At 36.8% G+C, this 17250-nt stretch overlaps 1 protein-coding gene across 23 annotated transcripts in view; it reads left to right on the forward strand.

Moving 5' to 3' along the window:
• The window catches only part of LOC101159287 (calcium/calmodulin-dependent protein kinase type II subunit gamma), a 55174-nt gene that overhangs the window by 1415 nt on the left and 36509 nt on the right, over positions 1–17250 (forward strand). The gene's annotated exons all lie outside the window — the stretch shown is intronic.

The following is a 17250-nucleotide window of genomic DNA, read 5'->3' on the forward strand; positions in this document are numbered from 1 at the left end:
GACCAAGCCGTACAGAGGGGTTCATTGGGCTTTGGCTGTACTGTATAACCATCTTTGGTTTGTTACTGTTGGTCTCTAAAGGACTGTGCACACTCTGTCTCAGGCCTCAAATATTCTCAGCAGTTACAGCACTTTTGCTGGATTAAATAAACTTTGGTTTACTGTGATACCCTTCGAATAGGGAACACATTTGTTTGAACAATACCTGGCATCCTTTGATCAAAGACTGATGTCTTCAACAATCAAAGATCTGCACTTTGGCTGACCGGGCCTATCAAGCTGTGCCTGTAGGATGCTTTCCCAGAGTCACTGAGGGTATTACAGAGTATTTCAGAAAGCATCTGAAAACATTATTGTATTACGTTGCGTGAATTGTTTTTTAAATTGCAGTTTTTAATTATTTCATTTGCTAATCATACTTTTTGATTGCTATTTTAGGTATTAGAGGATTTTGGATGCTGTAGCCCTTTAGAGCAGTGGTTCCCAACCTTTTTCAGGCCCCAGACTGGTATAATGTCAGACAATATTTTCATGGACCGGCCTCTACTAGGCTAAAGTGGGCTTCCAATTTTTTTAAGCTTACAGTTTCACTCAACTTTAGAGGGTAAAGTTTATCTTCATCCTCTGTAAAATATCTGCAGCTGGCACAATAGATTTAATTTAGGAACCTTTAAAATGTGAAATAGATTTCCCCTAAGCCCTAATTGTCAAAGTGGAAGCTAAAAAAAACGGAGGCCAACGTTGGCCTTGTCCAACTTTTTTGGTGCAACAGATAACATGCATTTAAAAAAACAGACACTAAAACTGGTAATTTCTTAACATAATAATAAAGGTGAATGGAAGGTTTGAGCAACTTTCTTTGCAGCATCTTAGTAACATTCAACAGCCTATTTGCAGTTGTGGGAACAACTGTTGCAATAAATCCTAATTTCGAGTCAAGACTCCTGGTTTTTGTCTGTTAAGTGCAGTTTTCTTTTTTTTTTTTTAAGTCAAAGGGTAGTCTTCTGAAACTTTCCAAATCCAAAAAGTTTGTTTTTTGTGAACTCCGCTAGTTTGGGGTTTCAATATAGTGGTCAGTGGAGCCACTTTAAGGAAGTAGTGGATAGATTTTAAATATGTGACTGAGCGACTTAACATGCATCAAGAATCCGTTGGATGTGGTTGAGTGAATCCAGTAGTTTTCCAACGTAAAACTTCATTTAGAATCAGATTATAAATGAAATGAAAAAAATGTAAGTCGTTTTTTTTTTTCTTTTTCATCTGCGGCTCGGTACCTACTGTCCCACAGACTGGCACTCGTCCGCGCCCTGGCGGTTAGCGACTACTGCTTTAGAGGTTTCAATGTAAAGATCATCATAAATAAAATCAATTATTAATTTATGATGGTGGTTAGAAGTCTGTTTATTCTTTATCCAAATAAAGAGCAGTGTGAGCATCGGACACTCAGTTGTGAGTTCACTGCTTTTCCTTTGAGGACCTGTGGCTTTAGGAAGGTAAACCAACGTCTCATGTTTGCTGTGTTTCTGCAAACTAGAACGTTTTAGAATTCTGGCTTGTGCGTTTCATCGTCTGCCTGTTTAGCGCGGTGTGTTTTGGGATTTACTCTGCCGTGTAGCTGAGTCGAGCCTGTTTTGTTTGAGCTTCTGTGGTTACCGTATATATTTGCAGATGTATTATATTGAGCCCCCTCATGTCCTGTATGCATGTTGAATGTTCCTCCTTGTAAACCATAGATCAGGTTGACTCTTGATGTGAGTGCTGGATCAGTACCATTCTTAACTGTGTAGGCTGCTCTATTTTTAAAAACTGAAGACTGGATTGCTCTTTTTATTCCCATATCTTATTTTATTTTTCTTCATTTCTGTACAAAGATCTTAAAATCTTCTCTGACCAGCGGATTTGGATCAGGGTCGTGTGTATGTCTCAGCAATGGTGTGGAGCTTGTAGCCCAGCAACAGCAGGGGTGAAACTCTTCATCCGATAGGCTGTCTGGCTGTGAAAACGATGACTGCGTGGCTGAGTGTCATTGTGGTCACAGTTCACACCCTTACACACATACAGATGATGTCTCTTTTCTCATTTGCAATACAGTTGCACTTGCAGGGGGGCAAAACAGTATTCGATAATATTCAATAAGTGTTTGCTGATTCTGCAAGTTGTCTCTCTTGAAAAAGATTAGTTTGATCTGTAATGTTCATCATATGTCTCACTTCAACTGTAAGAAAGAAAGAAAGTCCCACTTTCTGTCACACACCTAGGTGTGCGAAATTTGTTCTCTGCATTTGACCCATCCCCTGCGGGAACGGTGAGCTGCTGACGAGCCACGCTCGGGAGGCAGTAGCGTTAAGGTCTTGCCCAAGGGCCCTCACTGGGTGGTGCTAATTGCTCGCCATTGATATGGTAATTGCCCCATTACAATTGTTCATTCTTCTCCGGGAATCAAACCCTTGATACGTTACAAAAAAAAAACAAAACAACAAGAATCCAGGAAATCATGTTATGATTAAAAAAAAAATCATTTGTATGGTGGTACAAAAAAACAAGTACCGTATTTAACTTTAAGAAGCAAAAAATTTTTTTCCTCAGAGACCAGCATCTTCTTTAAGAAGTTCTTCTATTCTCTACTTGTTACCTGTATTAGCAGCACCTGTTGGAATTGGTAATTTGTATAAAAGACACCTGTCCACTCCCTTAAGCTGCGTTCCCACTGAACGCGTGGCTAATTTGTGTCGGCCGCCTCTTTTTCACTGTGCGGCACATTGCTCTGCTTGCCGCCTGCCAAAAAATGTGTTCCTGAGTTTGACGCCTAAGCTTGACAGTAGACCATTAAAATTCAAGAGAAAACTTTATCAGATTAGTTGACATTTAAATAATCTACGGGTAAGATACTAAAATTTGTTAGCAGTAGCCTACAGAAATGTATAGATCTGATTGATCAGACCCATCAAACACCGGAGAATTGCATTGAATCAGATTAGTTCTACTGGGCCCGCCATTCCACTGTGCAGTGAGCCTCTTTGGTTTTATCTTTTCTACATGTCGTGGCCCAGAACTTTCAATTTTACATATGAAACATCATACTTTTTGAGTAAAAATATTGTTAATATCATAATTTATGTTTTAAGACACGAGTCATAAGCTACTAGCAGTTAAAATCTATTTTTATTATCAAGAAGTTTTCAGTCAATTACAACTTTCACTGATATCATTATAAAAATACATAAGAAGGCACAAGTACTGTTTCATGTTTTTTGTCAGGAAAGTGAGGGAACAGAGAAGAGAAAAACCAACCATCGGAGCAGTTTTAAGTTCCAATTCTACAGTATGGAAGATACTTAACTTTCTTCCATCAGCTGAAACTGCTAACTAAACAACTGGTCACTGCATCAAATTAGCCGTGGATGAACGAGCTCGACCAGTTTCTGAGCAAACAGTAACAAAAATCCAAACAAATATCCTCTTCAGACTTAAAAAAACAGGATTACTTCTGATCCCTATCACTATTTATGGAAAGTAAAATGAGTCATTTGAGGCATTCATGTAAAAACATTTTATAACATTTGCTAACTGGCTAATTCATATGTCAAAGTCTGTACGTCAAAAACAAAAAAAGTGTAGCTTTAAGGTAATGTAAAATTGATATTTTCTAGTAAGTGGTTTCATAATTCTTTACATTGTATAATAATGAATTGGATTTATCTGCGCTTTTCCAGACGTTTAAAGTGCTTACAATGTGTCCATTATTCATTCACTCCTATTTCAAACTTGGTGATGGTAACTACTGATGTAGCCACAGCTGCCCTGGGGCAGACTGACAGAGGCGTGGCAGCCAGTTTGCGCCTACTATCACCAGGACATTCATGCACATTCACATACCAGTGAGGCAACACTAGAGGCAGGGAAGTTTTGGTGTCTTGCCCAAGGACACAACAACAGATGACTGGGGGAGCGGGGATCAAACCACAGACCCTTCGATCATTGGAAGACGTGCTCAACCTCCTGAGCCACTGCTGCTGTAGGTACCATAACCGTTCGGCCTGGAACTTCCGTTCGGGGTCCTTCGGGGTTCTTGGACTAATGCTGACGTCACATTATGTGATTGTCTGTCCGTTGGTCAGATGAGGTGTCAGTTAGTGATTGGTCTGGACAAATTATGATACTACCATAGAAGAAAATATTATGAAGTCTGTTGTAAACAAACAGAGCTCCGATTATGATTATTATTGAATGCATGTTCGCTTATAGTTTTTTAATCCGTGCGCCCAGTGCTTTATTATTGGTAGAACGGACCCTGTAGAACAACATTTAGCTGTGCTAGCAACATTTTCAGCCACGGCTGAACTTAAAAACTGGAATAACAAGCGGATTGTGGCTAAATCTCTTTATAAAAATTACAACGAACATTGTCAGACACAATTTATGAGGGAAAATAACTTTAGGTTACAAACAGGAACGTGAAATGAGAATTTGTAGAGCCCCAGCAGATCTCGAACCTACGTAGTTTGTCCAAGTGGGGTTACCGTAGTGTGACGTTACCTTCAGTCGAAAGGACCCCGAACGGAAGTTCAAGGCCGAACGGTTATGGTACCTACACCGCCCAATAGTAATTCAGAAAATGTTTATTCTTCATATTCTTTGGAAAAAAAGAGAGAAGTGTCTGTCAGTGGAAACCTGTTGACGAGCGTTGAGAATCATTTATTAGACAATAAACAGAAGAACATACAATACATGGTGAATGTGTCAGTCTTGAGTTCACTGAACGTGGGAGACTAGGCCTTTCTATTTCTTTCGAACAAAACTCTTCATAAATGTTCATTTTAGCTTTTGAGTTAAACCTTCAAACCTTTAGCATGATGACACTTGGTAACACTTCATAGTACTGTGAAAAACATGAAAGAATAACTAAGCTTTCATGTGAAAGTGTCACAGTTAAAGCAAACAAGGCAGACATGATCTACAGGTGGTACCAAAATAACCTTTTTTTTAGGAAAGGCTCTGATCCCATTGGTATGACTCTCTATGAAAGATTCAGTCAAATACAGAATCAAATGTAGGTCGCCTGCATTTCAGTACCACTTGCAGCCTTCTACTACTATACATGATGGGGTAAAATGTAACAAGAAGGGTGTCCTAAAATCTGCCTGAGGTCACCTTATCAAGATTAGCAAAACATCTGTCATTTTGAGTCGGAAAGACACACTTAAGAAACTAATGCAAATGCTATTCAGAGTCAAATCCAAATCACGAAGAATGGTGTTATTTTTAGCTACAGTAATGTGCCGTGTTTTGTGTTGAACTGCAAAGTGAGAATATTTTTACACTGGTATTAGGTAAGGCGTTTTGATGTGACTGAAAAGAAGGGCAGAAAGGGAGAGACTGGCAGCGCTTGTCCTTCTGCTGAATTATTGAGGCACAAGGCAGCTTCCTTCTTACCCAGCACAGACGAGAGCCTAAGATTGGCCCCTATACTCCTTTCTCCACTTCCGCTTTTCATCTCTTCTCAGGCGTCTTATCTTTTGGTCTACATTTTTGTTTATTCCCCTTCCTTTTCTCCAGAACTCCTGTGCTTTCCCTCTTTTGTACGTGGGTGCCACATCGAAAGCCACGCACTGCAGGCAAACTGTTTTTTTTTTAAACCTTTTGGTGGGATTCTGGTATGTTCGCTGTAGGCTGGTTGGCGAGGGACAGATAAACGTAGCTGCGCTGTGTGGTGAATGTTTAATGGGACCAACTGTGAATATTTAATGTGAGGAAGAATGAGGGAGTCGTATGTGAAAACAGAAACATAAAGATATGTAAACAGAGTGAAACTATCAGGATTGTACCCTAATAAACGGTTGTAGCTATGGTCTCGTCACAGTGTGTGCTTTTTCATTTTATCAAGTCTGCAAGCATTGTACATGAATTTGTGGGTCTTTTTATCTTGCCCTCTTTTTCACTGTTGTTCGTTTCTGTCTGAATGACATATGGCTAAATTGGAGGCCAAATTGAATCAAATTTTTATATACCAACAGGGTTAGCCAAAAGGGGGATCCTTACTCTGAAGAACGTATGATGTAAATTTGTCGCCAGGACGTGAGACAAAATTGTTTTCATTTATAGTAATAACTTTTGACCCAGGTGAGTAGTATGTTCAGTCAGTAATACAATGGTTGGTTTTTATTGTTTTGTTTGCCATAATGTTAAAAAAAGTAAAAAAAAATAAAAATAAAATGTAATCCATGTTGTATATTTAAAGGTAAAATAAAAAAACTGGTTTCCATCTATTAAATTGTTTGGTAGGGCAGAATCAAAAAACATTTCTTTAGCAGAATTGTGTGCGGTTCCTCTTCTTAAAAAAACATTGACAACATTAGGTGTCTTGGACACTTGAGCTCACTGATGCAAAGGTTGTTCTGAAAAATAGGCAAAAAGCTTAAAAACAAGTTAAAATATTTTTCCCATGTTACCCAGAAATGGTTTAAGCCGATTTAGAAAACATTTTCGGAACCTTTTTTTTTTTTTCCAGTTTTAATGGATAAATGATTTAATTGTTTTCTGTCAGTTAAAATGAAGCCCCCATCATGTCCTCTTAATTTTACAGTATTCAGTGTTGAGATCAAAAGTCAGTGCCTGAGGACTGATGCGCTCCTAGTGATTATTTGGTGAATTTCCTTCAGTTCCTTTTGTTTTCCAATGAGCCTTAGTTCTGAAGTCAGTTAGTTACCACTTAAAGACTCACCCATCCTAAAATGACCCAATTATTGGATGCTAAGCCAAAGTTGGGTTTTAGCTGCGTTCTATTTTTTAAGATTAAAATTTGACTCAAGTGTCAACCTTAAATCATTAATTACTTGTGCTCTACTGCAGGAGCAATTCGAAAGTTTCTATAGTTAATTTACTGTGTTAAAACTTTGTTTTGAATGTTTTTTTCATTCAGGACATTTTATTAAGTAAAATATGTTTGGATGTAGATACTTATTCCATGCTGGGGAAAATCGAGGAGAGATGGAGAGGTCTGTCATTTTGTCATCTCTGTAGTTTTTTGTCTGCTGACAGCGATACTAAGTTTAACACACTTAGGTGTGTTACAATTATTCTACATTTATTAAGGTGCTTACACTGTAAAAAAAATAAAAATAAAAAAATAAAGGTCGAGGGGCTAAATCTTTAGGTTTTACAACTCAACTTAGTTTTACCATACCCTAATTTTTTCAGAAATTTTTGTTCAAGAAAATTTGGTCACAGAAAATATTAATAAAAAAAACACTTGAAATGAATAAAACTGAAGGAGAAAAATAAAAAACAATAACTATTGCATAATATTGGCTGCATACTCTAGAGCACAAAGTTAAAGTTGCAAAACCTGGATTTTTTAAAATCAGTATTTTTATCAGCTTTTAAATATAAAAACATATCCTGGATTCTTTTGGGAGGTATATGGTAAGGAAGTTGGTCATTTGTCAAACATAACCCTTTGAAGGACACTAATGTTTAAGGGGTTTAAAATCAATGACTGAATTTGTTTGTTTTAGTGGCTGAAATAAGGTGGAGGAAGTAAATGTTTTTAGGGCGTGGAATAAATCTTTCTGTGAGGTTAGTTGGAGTTGTTATTTACTTCAAAATGTAGTTAATGGAGATAATGCAACTGGTATTAGACTGTTGGGACTGTTGAGGCTTTCAGCCACGAAGGATGAGTTTGTTTTGCAGGGAGAAAATATGGAGATTTGCTGCCTTGAGAAGTTTCATAATTAAATTTGATGCAAAACATTTAAATTAAACAATGTTTTTTCTAAACAAAGCAGCAATAGGCTGCATGACTTCTAATGTAGAGGAGTAAATATGAAATACACCACAAGGTTTCTAATAAAACCAAAAACATAGTCTCTGCGTTTGGTGCTGGTTGGTGATTTGAATACAAGTTACTGTGAGGTTGAAATAGTTGCTAAAAATAGAAACGCTGTTTGTATTGGCTTTCTGTTTTTATCCTTGTTTATTTTTAGTTGTGTGTGTGTGTGGGTGCACGTCGGTGACCTCATGGTTTGTGTTGCTGCTGCTGACATAAAACCTTACGGACTTACAAACATAATTTACTAAGGTCTATATCCCAAATAGCGATTCACATAAATGCACGCTAAAATATGGCTGATTGTGATTCTTTTGCTCAGATTTATCTGTTTATAATATACATTTAAAAATATTTTGCTTTATAATTTTATATCTGTCATCATAAACTGAAGTCATTTAAGAGGATGTTTCAAACATGGACTTCCTAACACAGCTTGCATTCAAGTTAAAATAGTTCCTGGACTCAGTTTCCATTGCCAAAGAATGCAAATAAATGTTCTCACCTTGATTTAGTCTTTGTTTGCTTCTATACACAGTAATCTCTGTAACAGAGATGGAAGCAGACCAAAAAGCTAGAAAAGAAATCCCTCACTCTTTTGGTAGTGACAACACTTTTGTAAGAAACATCTAACTTGGTCGGATAGATCAGGTGTGCTGTTTCCATCCTTCCATTTCCTTGAGCACCTAAGGTCAAGTTAGAGTCACAGGATTGCTTTAGCCTGGCCAGCTACTGATGGGCAAAGACATTTTCTGTCTTCTTTTTTTTTACTTCTGTTATGTTAGGGTTGTAAATTTGTGCTCGCCAACAAATTACCTGTAGCAGGTATAGCTGCCACATTGCAAATGGATGTTTGCACCGAATTTGTCTTGTTTCTTAGCCCTCCTTTTGGTGAATTTCTTTAATGGTCCTCTTCTGCCATCCAAACGCTAGGTACACAAGCACACACAATACGAGAACACTACCCCTTATTTCACTTCTGTTAATTTTAATAATATTTCTTTATGTTAAATGTAGATCAGACTAAACCAGCCATCATTAGCTGGAGAAAACCAGAAAGTTCAACGGAAAGAGTCTATTTGGAGATAGCAATGTCCTAAGACACTGGGTACTCTGATTCTGGTGCCATGCTGAAGAGCTGTTCTGTGTGTCCCCAGTATGCTAAAGCAGCGGTCTCCAACCTTTTTTGCACAACATACTGGTTTATTGTCTGACCATATTTTCCAGGATAAATACAACACAATCAAATACAACTTTCAGAAAAACTGGTATTTTCTAATTATGGTAATAGTCATAGTCTCACTGACTAGTTTACGTCTTTCTGATCCAGTATTGATGTATGAACAGGATTAGAACAAGTTGATGTTTTACTGTTTCCCTTAGGAATCGAAATCCAAACCACACGACCAATTTTAATGGGCATTTCTGGCCATTTAAGGATGTGCTGATTGTACATTTAAACAGGAGCTTTAAACTACACCAGAGGTAGTTTTACTTTAAATTTTTTTTACCCTTGTGACCTATAAAAAATCATTTCCTTTTTGTCTTATCTTTTCTCAAACCAGTTTTAGGAATAGCAGAACAAAAAGGAATCGTGTTACGAAAACACCTGAGACTTTTGCTTCATTTTATTGTGAAAAGTTGCTTTTACAGTGTTGTTCACATCATTTCAAAATAGTTTTTTTAGAGTTGCACTTTACATTATCATTTAAGTAAAAAAAAAAAAGAAAAGGGGTTATTAAATATGTTTGGGATTTTTACAGTAAAAAAAACAATTTCAACTCAGTTACATTTTTTGTGTGACTTTTGGCTTTGGATGGTTTGACAATAGCTTATTGGCCATCTTTGCGCTGGACCAATTTAACTCATTAGTGTGACTTTTTTAAACATAATTTCTGTGTCACTTCAGGTTAGACCCATGGATTTATTATGGATCTAAAGTCTGTTTTCCCACAGTGGTTAAGCCTAGACTTTATTTCATTGCATATTTGATTGCCAAATCTAAAAGTTTCAAGTGAAGTCATGACTTTGAAAGTCTTGCTGAAGAAAGATGAATCAGATTCAAAGAGTGTCAGTTTGATAAAGAACTTTGGCTGCTTTGTGGACACAAATGCTAGATGTTACGTTAACACTGGGCATGTGTGGGTTCAATAACGCACTAAGTGCGCGGTTTCATAAACATGCTTTTAGCATACGGTGTTCACACGGGACAAGCAGGGAGGGGGTTCTTCTTCTTTGTTTTTTCATTGTTTACTAGCCACCTACAGTTGGACTAGGCTTGGTCAAAACGGTGCAAATCTTGCCAATCTTGCTCCAGGCTTCTACTAAATGCGACTCCCTGATTCGTGAAAGTTCCGCTGTTCAGCGTTCAAGCAGTGACAAGTTCAACTGGTTGAACAGACTGAAAACAGACTTAAACAATTGCATAGCAATGCATGGATTCGACAATTTGGAATGCAGAAGCCAGAAACGCAGGTTTACAGGCGTTTACATAGACTTTTCATTGGAAGGACTCTGTCGAACACCAGTTGCAAAGGTCGGTGTGAACATAGCTTAAGACATACCAGTATTGTCGAATTATTATTGTTGTTGTTTTTGCTTCTTAAATCCCTTCTTCTGCATCAGTCCAATCATATTTGCCCTTTACTCCGTAATGTCTGTCTCCTAGTTGGCTAATATTAGTCCAGTTATGAGAAAGTTCAGCTTAAAGAATGACACTTTGCATGTTGCAACATCTACACAGTGTGTGCTTTTGATTGATTATTTTACAGCATGCAAAGCTGGTTTCATTGAAAAACGCCGCTTGCATGGTGGTAATTACATGGAAGTGCAAATTCGCACACGCATTCACATAAAACGCCTTGATCTCTTTAAATATTTGTTCACCTTTTGTCCATACAAGGGTTCTGGGTGCAAGGCTACAGTTTTCCCAGATGCAGGATGTTTGATAAGCAGATAAAAACTCTACTAGAGGTGACCAGTTTTGCTGATTGTTGTCCTGTTTTTTTTGCTTGCTTTTCTTCCTTTGCTACATCAGTGTAATGATAGCAACTGGTGCTTGCCTTCTGGCTGTTGGTCAAGTTAAAGTCATTTGATAATCTCACTTAAATCTGCTTTGTAGCATTAACACAAGACTGGAGGACTCCTGAGAGAATGCTCAGCACAGTTTGGTTTGGTTGAAGTGTGCATTCCCACCAACTGGCTCACTACCAGAACAGTTGGTGGATTTGTGTCTGCTTCCAAGGTTGCAATCCAAACATCCCTTCATAATAAAAGTCTGCTCACTGTGAAAGTGCTAGTCAAGGCTTTTGGGTTTGACGTACTGATCTTGTCTGCTTGCGATGGACGTTTTTTAGACCATCTAATAGATTGTTATTACAGTATACCATAGAAGGAATTGTAGTTATCTGGAATACATTTAACATATTTTTATACATTTAACAGTTCATTTTTTATTGTTTGATCCAAAAACTTTTTATGTCCCTTAATTCTTTTGAAATTCAATTTCCTGGATTGATGCTTAATTCTATTAATACTCTAAACTATTTTTGATTCTTTACGAAGCTACTCTCTATATATTATAGTCATGTTACTCTGGGACTAAGAGAATGGGAGTAAATACAGACTAAGGTGTGACCACGCATTGTTTAACATTACTGTTTACAGTTAGTTTTTAACAAGCTGCTTTTACAAACATATTGAACAAGGCTTTATAGCTGTTGCTTTTAACACTTTAAAAAAAAAAAAAAACTGGTCACATTTTTACAATAACACAGAGAGTGCATTTGACTCAGTCTATATTTTACAAATGAGGCTGATGTCTCCTCTATAATAGAATACAAGAAAGACACAGTAAGTCACAGTTGTGAGTGTGAGGTCTGATCTGTCAGATGTGACACATGTCCCTTTGGAATGAATAACTTCTCATGTGTGATTAGCTATCGCCAAGCAAGTATCAAGGCTGCACATCAATTCTGGGGACCTTGGCAGTGATAAGTGCTGACATAAATCTTTCCAACAGCTGTAGCTGAATGTATTTGCTGTAGTGGTTGTCCATCACCCATTTGGGACTCTTTTTAGTAACATTTCTCATAATAAAAATATTGTACAAATGCATTTTTTTAAGTTCAATATTTAAATTAAATGTAATTACTGTCATTTTAGCATTTATTAAACACCTTTCACCCAGCAGAAACCTGCTAAATAGCCCATAACATTAATATTGAAACCTGGCATTCTGTCATTTTATTTTTCTGTGGCTGTTAACTCACTAGTTTAGCAAACTGCTTTGTTTTAAACCCTTAAGTTAAGCTTGTTATTTCCTGCTGAAGAGTATTGTAGACCTTTAAAGTGGATTAGACCTGTGACGAAAGGAACAACCACATTCTATACTGATTACAGCAAATGGATTGGGTATGTCTGAAAAAAATCAGATATTAAATGGATGAATGAGATTGCAAGTTGCCTTTACTCAGTGTGAGGAAAATGTGCTTATTGTAGATGAAATCCTGCACATACAACTTAAATGCTTATAAGCAGGTCAGGGTACAGTTCATCCCAACTAGACAGAGTAGTTTTAAAACTATAAATGTTTTGACCTCATGTGCATTGATCAGCTGCATCAGAGTTGTTGTGACTTTAACATCAGACATGTTACTGAGAATCATTTTGAATGAACTTATTGGTACTTCTGCAGAAGGTTCTATGTCAGTATACTTATCTTCCACTGTTGAAAAGACCTTTAAGTCTTAACTTGCTGAATGGCCTTTAACTCCAATTTATTATTTGAAAAGATAAGTGACTATAAGAACATTAGTTTGGGTTCATTGGACAAAAATGATGAGATGATGATGCAGCACTAACGCTGAGGATTTTCTCTGTTCAAATCAAATGAAACACGAAGGTTGAAAAAGGTTTACATTCAGTGCTGGTTAGGGCTGCACGATATGAGGAAAACTCACGATATGCGATATTGGTAATTAATATTGCGATAACGATATAAATTGCGGTATATAAACAAATAGCAAAAAAAACAAAAACATAATTTCCATTTCACTGCAACAGTTTAAAAATTATACTCCAAATGACCCTTGTCGACGTAGGAGGCAAACATCAAACATAAAAGGGCTCATCTGATTGATCAAAAACGTAAACGGGTCCTTCTGATTGGTTAAATGCTTAAAGGGCTTTATTTCATTTGTTCAATATTTCAAGCTGCCATGAGTTTGTTTTAGCACATTTAAGGTAATCATTTATTGCGATTTTTGCCGTCTTTTGCGGTATGCATATTGTACAGCTTGATTTCGCGATAACGATAAATTTGCGGTATATTGTGCAGGCCTAGTGCTGGTAGGCATTTACACAAGATTGAGAAGGGAATTTATATATATAAACACATATATAATAAATTCCACTGATTCCATAAGAGAAAAGCAAATGCACAACATGTAATGATTAAAGAAAAATGCGGATGACCTTTTTATTAAATCTTCAAAATGGAACACAACCCTACAGGGTACAAAAGACAGAATTCCAATTCATTTATAAACCGGAATAAAAACAACAAACATAATTGTGGAGATTTTTGTTGCAATGAATGGCTTTATGCTATATACTTCCAGATGTCACAAAAGTTGTGTTCCAATTTAGTCTCTGAGTAAGTCTTTTCAGAATATGTAAATTTAACCAAAGCTACCCTGAAGTTGAGCATTTAAATTTACACACTCAAAGCAGCAAACTTTGCATTACTCTGTATAATTGCCAGTGGGGTGATGATGGTGTGCTGATGCTAAAGTGAATTTTAGACATCGCAGAGTGAAGTTTAAACACAACTAACACAACTATTATAGCTAAAATTTTGGCTATTTTAAGTAATTTCATTTGGTTCCACTGGTTGAGTTGTGACTATGATCCAGCCAGGTCTGTCTATTGGATCTTCCCTTCAGATCCAAGTGTTGCTAGCCACCATTTAGTAGACTGCTAAATAATAAAATACTTAATCAGAGTGATAGAAGATAAGGGATTTTAAAGTCTTGGTTTGATTTCATTGTACATGCACATCTGAAAAAGAGGTAATTGCAAAAGAAATACCAGGTTACTACTGTTTGGTCGGCAGATATAACCAATAAATTCAATTTTTATTACCTTTTTTATGATTTTATGTGCCATCCATCTTTTACTTCTCCATTTCTTCTTGTTTTATTTACACCATTGCTTTTTTGGCCTGTGCACCAACGTGACACTTGCCTCCTCACATCCATACACAGTTTGCTTGTGCTCAGCACTTTTGTGGAATCTAATAAATTCCACAAAAACATTGCTCAAATTTTGCTTCCATCTTCTGTCTTCCATCACCATCTTTAATCGCCCTGTGTTTCTGTGGGCTTGTATTGTGTCATTGTTTTTCTGTCTCTGCTTGATGATGCAGGCCGAGCCAGGCCAATGTGATTCAGGGTTGTAAGCCGGTTGAGGATTGGTTCTATTTATAGTCCTGTCTGCTCTGTGTCACATTGACCCTTAGTCTGTCTCTTTTTCTCTTTTGTTGTGCTTGTTGATTTTTTTTGTCAGTCTGCCACTCATATAGCTCATTATCTGAGAGCTGTTACCCTAAAATGTTTTTCATGCTTGGCGTCTCAGTAATTGCAATTTCTTTGACATGATCTCACTTTAATTAGTTCATTCTGTCTCAAAAATGTTTTTTTCCTTGAAATTAGGTTGTAAACTAAATAAACTTTTCCTTAAAAAAATGTAAACCAGCTATTTAAGGTAATCAAAAATACTAGCAAAGTCACTAAGAAGGACAATGCTTGTATTTCATGAATGATAGTATTAAGATTGATCATTTTTACGAATAACCATACTTTTTGATACTTTTTGATAATTTAAGAGAACATATTGCATAGCCTTTGTCTACTTGCATGCTGCGGGCAACGAGTTGCAGCTAACACTTGTACAACACACAAGTATGAGTCAAATAGGTGAGATGTTCTCCTGCTATGCACATTTTTCTATGTATTTTTTTTACTCCCCCACCCTCAATCCCGCCGACTGTACAAGGGGCCCGTAAGTCCTGTTGACATGATAAGTGAATACTCCTTGCAGGCCCTGTACAGGTTTGCCCCTTTGTATCCACAGATAGCCCATATCTGGCTGTAAGAGCAGTTGTGACTAATGGTTTATTAACAACTCACTAGAGTGTGTTGTAAGGGCACCATACCACAGCATCACCTGTGAGTCATAAGTGTGTGCAACTTACATTAGTCTTACAGCTACCTTATGATACACTTACCAAGTTTCATTTTCAGCAAGCTTTAAGGAAACTGCCAGACACATCTGCAAGAGACACCTGTGCTGCTCTTGTCTATAACCCTCCACAGGCTTGGTTAACCCAAAAACCCACAGCACCCGTACAGGTGCATGTGATTTATGTATTTAAAGTGACCTTTAAGCACGTACCTTGAGTTGTCTTTTGCTTTTGTTTTTCAGCTGATTTTTTTGTTTCGTTTTTAAGAAAAATATAGAAAAACAAGTTATAGGTGTTGTATGAGATGGTAAAGAAAGCTCATTCAGTGATTTGTGGTTTAAGTGTTGGCTACTCAATTAGGAAATGCTAACCATTATCCTAAAAAACATGCTGAATATGATTTATTTTACAGCTTTGAGTCAGCAGATAGACTAGTAACTCCACGCTTTCAATTTGGCTTTGTTGGTTTTTTTAATACTTAGTGGTCTAAAATATTTCTTATTAAACTGTGGCTCAACTATAACACGTTTGTTTCTTTAAGGTGGAAACCTGAGCACCTAGCATAACTTGACAAGTGTGTGTCAAAGGTATGTAGAAACTAAAGAACCTTGGTGCCCTTAAAATGACAGAATGGGTGGAGGGACTGAAAGGTAAACAAAGTCATCACTTGGACCCAATTTTTGTATTCATGCCAAAATAAACACTTTGTGGAGGGTGTTGCATTCCAAAATTTTGTAATTATTTTAGTGCCGTTGGTTGTCATGTGCTTTACTAAAGTCATGTCCCTTAATTTTCTCAAGCTTTATTTTTTTCTTAAAAACCTGTTAATATATATTGTGTATGTTTTTTTGCATGATTTGGTAGTAAATTTAAAAATAAAAATATTTGAGTCCAGTTAATGGTTTAGTGTAGAAAATGTCTTTAAATTGTGTTCCTGCCATCATTCCTGTGCATTTATATTGTTTTCATCATGTATATATCAGAATTACATTTTATACATTCTTCTGCATGCACCTTGTACTATGTATTCTTTACCATCAGAATAGCTTGTAGTGCCTGATCCCTTTGTTAACAGCTCTTTTTTAATTACAACACAAGTTTGTTTTTCTGGAATTTTGGCACAAGCAGCATGTTTTTTAGTCGGAGGCACACCCAGTAGTCTCCAATGGGTTTGTTTAAAGGAAAGTCCTGTGTAATTACTAAGTGGTCTGAAGCAACAATGCTATGAGCTATGCTTTTAGCTGAGTGCCCATGGTGTTTTCAGTGTTTTGAACGCTGCATTGCTAAAAGTTTAAGATGGAAGCCGTTTACAATCTAATGGCATTTCCGAAAGGAAATCATGTTTATGACATTACTTGAACTGACCCAACATTATGTATTTCTACTTGTTTAGTTTACTATTTAGTTTTGCCTTTTTCCTGCCTTTAATATGACAGTTTTTTTAAAAGCATATGAGTAATAAAATAAATCAAACCGCTATCTTCAAACAGCAATCTTTTGTTTTTAAGGATTTTCCTCAAAAAATACATGAAGTAAACGGCAGAGGTGGTTCTGCATGCATTTATGTGTTTAATCAGTGAGTGTATTATCATGGTGATACTCAACTATGCTCACGTTTGCTCAGATCTGCAGGTAAAATCGGTCCATGGCAACTGCTGTCTGCATTGGCTTCAGCTGCTCAGTTCATGACATGTGCTTAAACATTTGTGTCTGTGTGCGTACACTGCAGTCACTACTGTAATATAACAAGACAAAATATTTGCATTTATTTAAAACATTTTTTTTTGTTATCTCTGTGCATATATTTTGCAAAGATGGAGAGCTCTGTCCATCCCATACCACAAATGTTTTTCTTAAACATTTTTGAACCTTCATTTTTACCAAGAAGGTACATTGAAAGTGAAAACTCAATTTTAAGGAAGCTCTGTTCACGTTTGCACAGTTCCTAATTCATACTATGTTCAGTCCAACCACAGATCAACCTGTGGTCATTGAGCAGCTCCAATGGAGCACCTTAGCCACCACAGTGCTGTAAAAGGTTTAATCCTGACTGTGTTGGAACTTGTTTTAGGTTTTTATGCAGCTAAAGAGTGTGAAGTGTGAAGACCACAGGTCACAAAATATTATTAAATGGTGCAAACCCGACCTTTAAGATCTGGAAGGACCTGATTTTGTTATGATT

The sequence above is a fragment of the Oryzias latipes genome, chromosome 15, assembly GCF_002234675.1.
Source record: "Oryzias latipes chromosome 15, ASM223467v1".
Lineage (NCBI taxonomy): Eukaryota > Metazoa > Chordata > Actinopteri > Beloniformes > Adrianichthyidae > Oryzias > Oryzias latipes.